Source organism: Acomys russatus, chromosome X, assembly GCF_903995435.1.
Source record: "Acomys russatus chromosome X, mAcoRus1.1, whole genome shotgun sequence".
NCBI lineage: Eukaryota > Metazoa > Chordata > Mammalia > Rodentia > Muridae > Acomys > Acomys russatus.
Genome location: NC_067169.1, coordinates 28,217,445 through 28,227,757, shown reverse-complemented (window position 1 = coordinate 28,227,757; position 10,313 = coordinate 28,217,445). Strand labels below are relative to the sequence as shown.

Sequence of the window (10,313 nt, the reverse complement as noted above, 5' to 3'; positions counted from 1 at the left end):
TATGAGGATAAAGGAGCTAATAAACCCCAGTGTATGTTCCTTGGTCCATGTAACTCATATTGGCTCAGGACTTGGACCCAGTCTGTGTAAATCTAGCTCATTGCGTCACACACATGCTTTGGCAGCAGTTGACACTACACACCCTTCTTAGTTGCCACTTGGCTAATTCCAGAAAGGTTATGTGAGTTTACTGAAGAAAACTTAATACTGTTAGGGATCCTTGCAAAAATGAAAGCCAGTAGAAAGTTCTGTGTCTTTTTTGTTGACATTCAAAAGAGGTTTCAGAGAGTTTTACACGGAAGCGAGGAATCTTTGGATTTCCAGTACCATTTGTGAGGGCACTAGAAGAAGACAGAGCCATTTGGAGGATTGGTAAGGTCTAAAAGTTATATGAGGGATGAAATTCATATTACCCTGATTATATGTTAGTGGATTTAATACCAACATGGGGCACAGCTTCTGGAAGTCATTGGGAAGATAAAGTCCACTCTTTCTAAGTGTCTCTACCACTATCCTTAGCACTGCTATGGAACCCTTTGAATTCCTAACAGAAGTGAGCTCATGTGGACGTGTACTTGAGAGGGGCCCTTTGCAATGGATAGCTCTTCTTTAAAGGTGGGCTGAATACTGTGAACTGAAGTCCCCAGGGTAAAGCTCTGTGAACATTTGACAAGGCTGACTAAGTCTTCAGTGACTATAGAGAGCTGGAATGTTGCAGATCTTGAGCCAAATTACCATACCATTTCTTTTGTACTTTTAATAGCCCTTTATTGCCTACTTCTATGTTTGAACTAGTGCCCTTGTGACTATCCAGTAACATCCGTTTGGGGAATATACAAACAGATCCTATAGCTTCCAAGAATATCATCAGATAACACAAGAAATGTGTGATGCCTATAGCAGAGAATTCCCTGCTCTTCTGTAAGTGCCTACCTAATGTTTCAGCAAGGTATTTTGCAAATACTTTCCTTGTTCTCCTACTACAAAAGCTTCATCAAACTGTTCCTCATGCTGTGGTGACCCTCCAACTATACCATTATTTTTGTTGTTGTGTCATAACTGTAATTTTGCCACATTTATGAAACATCATGTTAATATCTGTGTTTTTTGATGGTCTTAGGTAGCCTCCTGTGAAAGGATTGTTTTACCCCAAAGGGGTCATGACACTTAGGTTGAGAACCAGTGCTCTAAGGTCTGTCTGTCTTCACCATAAAGTACTCCCTTACCACCTCAGGCTTAAGTTTTTCAGACTTTCAAACTTGTTCCTTAACTGAAAACAGCCACTCAATTTTGAGGCAAAATGAAGGTCTGGTCACATCTATCTTAAGTACCCTGTGGGTCAGTCTGAAGAATCTTCCATGAAACACCCAAAGCTCCAAATATGCCTCTCCCATTTTCCTAGAATGTAGCATAAGATACTTTGTATTTTACCAATTAATCTACTTTACAGAACTAGTAATTATTCATTATCAAATTAGAAACTATAGCTATGAAAGGAAAGAAAATAAAGGAAGAATTAAGAAAGAAAGAGAAAGGAAGGAAGGAAGGAAGAGAACATCATAACTCCTAAAACTGAGATAAATCCTACTAATATTTTGGAATTTTTCATTTGGATCATTAATCTATGAATGTGTATGGATATCTATACTTATATATTCATATTGATCTAAAAATCAGCTTTTGGATTCAAGCTATAATTTTAATGTGAATAATTTTCATGTCATAATTCTTATCCAAGACCATTTTTCATTTTTAATAAGTGGCATACAGGAACAATACACACTGACAGGGGCTAGCATTCGTGAATACTCATGAAGTGAACATTGCAATTAAGATAATGAAGAAAATTATGATAGGCAGATTTGGGCCCAGGGGTCCCACTCAAACTAAGGCACCAGCCAAGGACAATACAGGCTGTAAACTTTAAACCCCTACCCAGATCTAGCCAATGGTCAGAATATTCTCCACAGTTGAGTGGAGAGTGAGGACTGACTTTCACACGAACTCTGGTGCCTCATATTTGACCATGTCCCCTGTAGGGGAAGACCTGGTGGCACTCAGAGGAAGGACAGCAGGTTACCAAGAAGAGACTTGATACCCTATGAGCATATACAGGGGGAGGTAATGCCCCTCAGGAACAGTCATAGGGGAGGGGAATGAGGGGAAAATGGGAGAGAGGGAGGAATGGGAGGATACAAGGGATGGGATAACCATTGAGATGTAACAAAAATAAATTAATAATAAAAAATTTATAAAAAAAGATAGTGAACAGGTCCACTACTTCTAAAAATTTCTGTGTATCTATTTGTAATTTCACTTTTCTTCCCTTTTGTCCTTCTTGACACCCCTACTCCTAGCCCTCATCCCACGCAACTATGGATTTGCTTTGCAAGTATAGATTAGCAAGTACAGATTGAAAAAAACTTTAAAATATCTAGCTCTGGATGCCCTGGAACTCATTATGTAGACCAGAATGTCCATGAACTCACAGAGTTTAATCCCAAGTGTTGGAATTAAAGATGTGCACCACCACTGTCTAGCTTACACTAAAGTTCTACATATGTGAAATCATGTGTCATGTATTCCCTGTATATTTTTTCACCCACAATATTTATTCTGAGGTTCATTTGTTGCCTGCACAACAGTATTACATCATTTTTATTTCTAAGCAGTATTTTACAGTATGGCTTTACCACAATTCTTCTGTTCAATACTTGCGAATTAATATTTGTATTTTTCCAATTTAGAGCTATTAGCAATAAATCTGCCTGGCAAGTTCTCAACTTACCTCTCATGGATTGTATATAAGGGCATATGCTTTTTCTGTTCTTTGCCAATACTGAGCAATTTCATTAAACAGACTGGCAAAAATTGCTAATGGCCAAAGTAATTTACCATTTCAATAATACATATGTAACTGCATTACAAGCACCATAAGCCAAGAGACCACTACTGTCTATCAGACACAGATTCACAAATAAGCAGATTTAAAGTAACCATGAATATTTGTCCATGGAGACAGAATATGAGGCCTTCAAAATGCACCCGGATAGACTGTGCAACTGTCACCCCTCCCACTGTGATTCCTACACTTGCCAAAGAGAATCTGCTTTGCTGCTGACCAGCTACTAGGCCCTGCCTAGCAACACTTTCAGCCTTTGTCATGTCTGCACTGTGTGGGCCCATGCTTGACCCTGCAGCTGGCCTCTCTACTCTGTGCATTTAGTCTTTTACTGACTGCTGGGCTTCTCTTTCAGGAAGCTGAGTGAGTATGCTTCGGATCTGCAAACAGCTGCTAGGAGGTGAGCACATTCAGTCAAGATTTGTGTCCTTCTATGATCCCAGAACTCAGGCAAGTGACCTTGGCTATAAACTTGACTATATCTAGTGTATGGCCCAGAGGCTGCCGCAAGAACCTGAATCTTCTTCAAGACTTGTGAGAAGAGGCTGTGGCTGTACCTCAGTCTGTGCTATATTTCCATGTTACTAGCATGCACAAAGCTCTGGGTTTGATTTCCACTACCATATAAATGATGTGTGGTAGTGCATAATTGTAACCTGTATCAGAAGTTTTAGATATTGCTCACGTTATAGTGAGTTCAAGACCAGCCTGAGCTACATGACACCCTGTTTTGAAGGAGAAAAAAGATAAAAAAGGGAAAGAAGAAGGAAGAGGAGGAAAAATGGGAGGAGGAAGAAAAGGATGAGGAAAGGGAGAAAGGGGAGGAGGGGAGGAAGGGAGGAGGGGAGGGAAGGAGGGGGAGGATCAGGAGGAGGGGTGATGGAGGAGGAGGAGGGGGAAAGTATTTTGACAGAGGACAGGAGAATGGTTGATATTTCACTTGGTGTATGCGGCATGATTGCACATCCCAGGCCACAAGGCAAATGTCTGTCCCAGAAAAGCTGGCTCTTTTCTGTCTCCAGATTTGACCTGTTGGGCTGACACTGCCTGTGTCGGGGCCCTGAACTTGGCTATTCCCCCATGACAGCTGCTCTTCAGCAGGTGGTGGTGGCTAACCTCAGTCCCAGCTGTCTGCAGGATACTTGATCACTTGAAGCTCTTTGTGAGCTTCAGTGTGCACATGTCACCGTCTGCCAGCTCACACCCCACCCCCACGCCACAGTTGTTTGCCAATTTGTGGTCTACACCAGCAGCTTCCAGGCCTGACCACAATCGCCCTGCTTCAATGCTCACAGATGGCTACACGTGAAGGCTTCTTTTGACTTGTTTGGCTTGTGAGCTAGGGTGTGGAGGCGATTTGTGGACAGAGAGGATAGAAATGGAATCAAATCTGGAAGTGTCTGAAAAGACTGGAAACATTCTTTTGGGAGGGAATTGACAGTCCTGATCAGAGAGGGAATTCATGGGAACACTGAGCATTTCTTTCTTTCTTTCTTTCTTACTTTGTTTCTTTCTTTCTTTTGTTGTTGTTGCTCTTCTTCTTCTTCTTCTTCTTCTTCTTCTTCTTCTTCTTCTTCTTCTTCATAAACTCTATTCAAAGAACAACTTTACCATTTCAAACCCTGTTTTAGTTAGTTTGTTTGTTTTTAAACCGGGTCTCACTGAGTAGCTCTGGCTGAACTAAAGTTCAGTATGTATGTAGAGCAGGCCTACTCTTAATCTGGCAGCCCTCTGCTTCCTGAGTGCTGGCTTCAAGAGGTGCACCACCATGCGTGGTTAACACTGTGTGTTTGTTTGTTGATTTTGTTTTTATCTTGGAACCATCATATAGATCATGCTGACAGAAAGTGAAATTGTCCATGAAGGTGTGTATATATGTTCAGAAAATATAGTACTGTCATGAGGAAAGGATAGAAAGAAAAAGGACAAGAAAGGGAAAGTTTCCATACAAAAATCTACATAGCAACTAATTCAACTAATTGTACCAAAAATGACCTTTCAGGGGAGACCAATTCCTACCTTGCTGCATGCATAGAACTCAAATTAGGTATAAAATAATAGAAGAACTCAAAAATAAGATAATCAATTCCATGAACCCAAGAAAAATCTCCAAGTAAATTTTAAAAAATGGCACAAAGAAAGTAAACAGCAAGAAGAAATCCAAATCAGCAATGAAGACATGATCTCATTAGTATTTATGGAAATCCACCTACAACCAACAGTGAGAGTAGTTAAAACCAGCAGATCAACATCTACTTTTATACAGACTAGTAGTAAAGATTTAGAAGAGGAAATGGCAGTCTCACTGACTGCTCTGGGAGCTGTGCTTCCCAAAGTTCATTCATTGTTCAGAATCAGGTTCTTTGATTCTTTCTTCTGAGAAGAATTCATTATGTGATTAGTCACGCCCCATTTCCTCTTCCAAACACAGCACATATTTTTCCCAATAAAACATGTTAAAGGCTTTAATGATTAGTTTTGCATTTACCCTCATATGTTCCCTAAGGATGTACTTCTAAACCATATGCATTTTCATGATGGAAAAAATGTATCCCACTTAAGCCATACTGTCCAAATGGATTATTATTTTGTAATCTTTGTTTTTAGCATTGGTATTATTGTTATTCCTTTAAAGTAATCACTTTTTAAGTCTGATGGGATTTTTTTTGTAAACTATAAAAAGCACATGTTTACATATCATAGAACTGACAAATTGTGAGGATTACTTTTAAATGCTCTCAAGGTTGTTTAATCATAAAGCAATAAGAATGACTCATAAACCAGACTCTAAATTAATGGCAACTTAACATGAATTAAAGTATCTCTGAAATTAAGCTAATTAAACAAATTATACTTCAACAACTTACTTTTAGATCCAGATACAAGGAAACTAATAAAAAATGTAAATAGAAAAAGTGAGGACACTACATAGTGACTGAAAAACATAGATATCTTAATATGTGAAGTTGGGAAGAAGATACAAAATGTGTTTCTATCACAGAAAGGTATAATACATGTGTTTGAAAGGCACAAAAGACAAATCAGGAGATGTACACATTTATATGTTGTCCCCATAGACACATGTCCTCACTTGTTACTGGTGTTTGCCTCTGGTTAGAAGATTAAGAAGAAACTAGAGACAGGCATAACTTTCTAAGTATATCTGTTCTGAATCTTGCCAGACTGTCATCTGGAACCCAGCTGACGCAATGCTACAATTCTGACTTGTTTCTAAGTATGTGGCCAATACAGAAGCAAATGAGGGAATCCTAGGGGTCTGTTCAGGACTTGTGGCAGAGCAGACACTTCGGGAAAGAAGCAGCCCTGGTCTGTTAGAGCCTCCCCAGAATCTAACAGAAGACACAGTCTTTGTGGCTCTGATTCAGTTTCCAGCTGTGTGTTGGGAGCTCGTAGACACCAGACACAGAGGACTAGACAAATGCACACAGGATCAGCTGTCTTTACAAAGCGCTCAGCAGCTGTCTAGGGAATCCAGACAAACACAAGTGAAGTCCTTTCATCAACAGCGCACACTACACAAGCAGGAGCCAAAATCGGAGATTGGATCCCACTACAAAAAGCAAGGATCCTCATTGCTGTTATGTTAGATCCTCAAGGCATTGTCACAGTTATTGCCACTAGTATTGGAAGTATGGAATGAAAACACATTATTTGTGCATAATACAATCACTTATTGAGAAATCTCAAGATAATTTAAAAGGGAAGTTTATCTTTATGGAAGGGAACTAAAATGGTTAAAGAAAAATGTCCAAAAGTAAGCAGCTTTCTGGCTCCTCTTAGTAACTAAACCAAAGTTATATGAAATTAAGGGGGACACATTTCTTTTTGAAAATATCCACCTGTAATCTTAATTTCAACATGAATCTGTGCAAAGAAACTGACAAAGTATTGTAGAGGAGAGACTTAGAGGGAAATAGGAATAAATGAATATATTGCCAATTGATGAAAGACTGAATACTGGAGAAATATTTTTTCAAATTAGCATACTGATTTAATAGAACCGCAAGAGCAATTGAGCTGTTCTGCTAGCTACTAAAGCAGAATATAAAACAGACAATGGCATGAGGGGACCCTGATTGAATACTTCTTTTGACAAAAGACACACCATTTTATTGAATGGTTTTTTTTTGGGAGGGGTTATGTACACACAAATGCATATACAAAGACATATTCAAAATGTACAGGATTGAAAACACTCATGATAGTCACATGAAAAATGAATATATCCATCAATGGAAAATTACCCTGACATGTCTGAAAAATACATAATAAATGAGGTCTTGTAAAGCAGTGGTCAAGAGATTATTCATGAGAGCTGAAAAATAATTGACTCTCTGTGGGAGAGTGTTATATTTATATTTTATGTCATGCAATGTTATAATGCAAGTGCTATTAAAATGTTTCATTAAAGCCAAACCAGTGAGGTAAATAACTATTGATAGACACAGAAAATATCTTAGAATAAAGTTCTCAACTGTCAGAACAACAAACTTATAAATTAGCTGAGTAAATCTACACAAAGCATACAAAAAATAAAGGGGATAGCAGATGGCTGGAACAAATGCAGATACAGAAAATTCATGGAAAAAAAGCATTGATTGGGAACTTCTCAAATTGATCAATAAATGCATGGGCTTTAAGTAAAAATAGCAAGGAGAGGTTCCATAGAATTTGACAAAGTGACCACACAATTCTGACAAGAGAGCAAGAGACAATAAATAATATGTAAGCCATTTGGGAAATTGCCCTGTGAAATAATGCAGACTTGATAAAAAGTTGTCACAATGTGACACTTTTCCATTTGGGCAGAGTTGGTCAGAGAAGATTTGACAAATGACTGCAGGAAAGTTATTCTTCTCCAAAGGAAAGGTACTCACAATTTTGCACCCCATCGAGGTAAGTGGAACAGACCAAAGAGCTGGATAGAAAAGAAATCATGACAACTTCTGAAAAGGATATAAGGGACATAATCTTTAGAATGCAAAGCTTCACCACCACCACCCCTTCCCCTCTGGCAATAGGCAAAGGCACATCTTGTTGGTGGTGTTCTTATATCAGTCAGGGACAGAGCATATGGCAGTCCTTTGTTCATTCAAGCTTGATGCCTGTCTTGATGGCCAAAACTGTCTTATGCCTAGGACTCATATAAATCAAATCATATCAAATCAAATCAATCTGAGGCAGTGCAGCATGGGAGGAGGAAGACAGACAGACCTGTGTATTGCCATGCCACCCACAGACCTGTCATCCAGTGCATGGCACATGTTGGCCATAGATACCTGCTTGCTGCCACACCATGCTGCACAAATGGAGGATGTTGCCCAGGGTCTCACCAGCCTTGTGGCCAACCTCCAGTGGAAGCCACAATGATGTGCGAGTGTGTGGTAGACAGATGGGAGAGAAAGAGAAGTGGAGCAGTTTAAGTATAATGAAGAGAGACAGAACTGGAGACTTGAGGGTGGAGAGGTGTAGCCCATTGTGATTGGCAAGTCCTGCCACTTGGGGCCATGGAGAGGTCTCAGCCCTATCAGCCACTGAGGGCTATGTCTAAGTCAGTGGCTACAGAGGGGCAGGGACGTCTGTGGCTCATATTACCATGAAAGAACGTAGGGATGTCCCTGGTTGAGGCAGTGGCTGGGACAGTGGCCAGGGACCTTGTGAATGCCCAGGGGCTATGAATAACTGGCCTCACCCTTCATTGAATGTAGTGCTTTGGAGAGCTGGCCTATCTTTGACCAGTGGCATTACTTGGGAGAGCAGGCCCTGTGTCTTTCCCAGGCGGCACAGTGGAGCTAGCTCTGGTGGTATAGGTATGGGTGAGTGGGTCACCAGGACATGAGTGTGGGAGAGATGACTCTGCCACTTGTCTGCCGTAGGGTGGCATGGTCACAGAAGTGATGGCCCCCACCTGAGCCCTTCGACACTTCAAGCAGTTAGGATAGCTGCCTATACGGTCATGAGCTTGGGAAGAGCTATACCTGCCCATCACCAGCTGCAGCACTCTGGAGATTGGGCCCTGCCCTTTGCCTGAGCAGTACAGTAGAGCTGGTCCAGGTGGCAGAGGGCATGGGTGAGCCACTCCAAGGGCAGGAATGAGGGAGACCTGGCCTCATCATTTGTCTAGTTTGAGGTATTATGAGTTCAGGGGTGATGTCCTCCCTGCTGCCTGTCCTCACCACCTGCAGTAGCCAGGAGAGTTGACTCTGGGGTTATGAGAGTAGGAGAGCTATCCCTGTACACTCACTGGCTGTGACATAATGGAAAGCAGGCCCTGAACTTCACCTGGGCAACACAGTGGAGCTGATGCTGATGGTGAAGGAACAAGTGAACCAGCCCCGAGGGTATGAGACTGGGAAAGCCGGCCTAGCCCCTCACAGGCTGCAGGACTTGAGAGAGTGGGCCCAACACATTGACTGGGAAGCACAATGAAGCTCGCCCTGGAGGCATGGGTGCTAATGATCTGGCCCTGAAAGCATGAAAGCAGGAGAGCTGACCCTGGCTTCTGCAGATGGCAGCAGTGCTGGAGAACTGGCCTTGGTGGTGTGGATAAAAGAAAGCCAACAGGCTGTCCAGGTCAGCTACCACTCAGGCCCAGATTCAGAGCTCTGAATTGGCCCACTGAAAAAATCTATATCATATCTGAATGGCTAGGATTCATGAAAGGGACATCCTGTAATTCCAAAGCTTGAAGATCTCCATAACACAGGACAACAACAAGATAACTAACTGGTCCCAATGAGGATCCAATACTGATGGTGTCACAGAAGCCAGAGACCTTGAACTAGACAAATGACTTATTGCAATGAGCGTTTATTTGCAAGTGAAGGTGTATGGACAGAGGGGACAGTAGTGGACTTACTGTGACATACTACAGCTTCCACAATGAGTCATTTTCTATGCTTTGGTTTTTGTTGTCATTGTTGTTGTTGTTTTGTTGCTGTGTGTGTGTGTGTGTGTGTGTGTGTGTGTGTGTGTGTGTGTGTGTGTATGTACCTGTCTGTCTGACTGTCTGTTTTGGGAGGAAGGTTGTAATGATAAAGAGTGGATATGAGGGCATGGGGAGGTGAGCAGAATTGGGATGCATTATGTGAAAGTTACTATTTTGTTTTAAAGATTCAAAGCTTTCCCAGTCAAGCATACAAATCTGCAATGAAGACAAGAGCAACAAATACAAAGAGCAGAAATGTAAATACAACAAAGAGCAAACACTTTCAAGAATCTTAAAAAGAGAAGCCATGGAAATGTTAAGGAAAATATGCTAGTATCTTAAAATATGCAGAGAAGTCTACAATTCAGTAAGACAAAGAGACATCCTGTAGGCAAGCTATATGAGAAAACACACAGATGAGGAAAATTTAATGCTAACTAGATGCGTATTTCTTGACTTCTC

At 41.0% G+C, this 10,313-nt stretch overlaps 1 non-coding gene across 1 annotated transcript; it reads left to right on the top strand.

Moving 5' to 3' along the window:
• The first annotated feature begins 7,929 nt into the window (after window positions 1–7,929).
• On the top strand, window positions 7,930–8,070 carry LOC127186043 (small nucleolar RNA SNORA48). The gene has a single exon (XR_007830297.1). It is a non-coding gene; the product is annotated as a small nucleolar RNA SNORA48 (small nucleolar RNA).
• Window positions 8,071–10,313: the final 2,243 nt, after the last annotated feature.